Below are 213 nucleotides of genomic sequence, written 5' to 3' on the forward strand. Positions count from 1 at the left end.
CCTATATATATGATATTTATATACTTTTTATAGAATAAATTTTTCTTCTTCTTCTTCTTCTTCTTCTTCTTCTTCTTCTTCTTCTTCTTCTTCTTCATTACTATTATTCTTAGATCCAGTCTTTTCATAATGCCAGGATATTTTTTAAGAGTTAACATTTTCTTCGACTGAGGTATTCATATCTTGTATCTTGCCTTCAAGGTCTGAGATTCT

The sequence above is a fragment of the Grammomys surdaster genome, unplaced genomic scaffold (assembly GCF_004785775.1).
Source record: "Grammomys surdaster isolate TR1022 unplaced genomic scaffold, NIH_TR_1.0 130, whole genome shotgun sequence".
Classification (NCBI taxonomy): Eukaryota; Metazoa; Chordata; class Mammalia; order Rodentia; family Muridae; genus Grammomys; species Grammomys surdaster.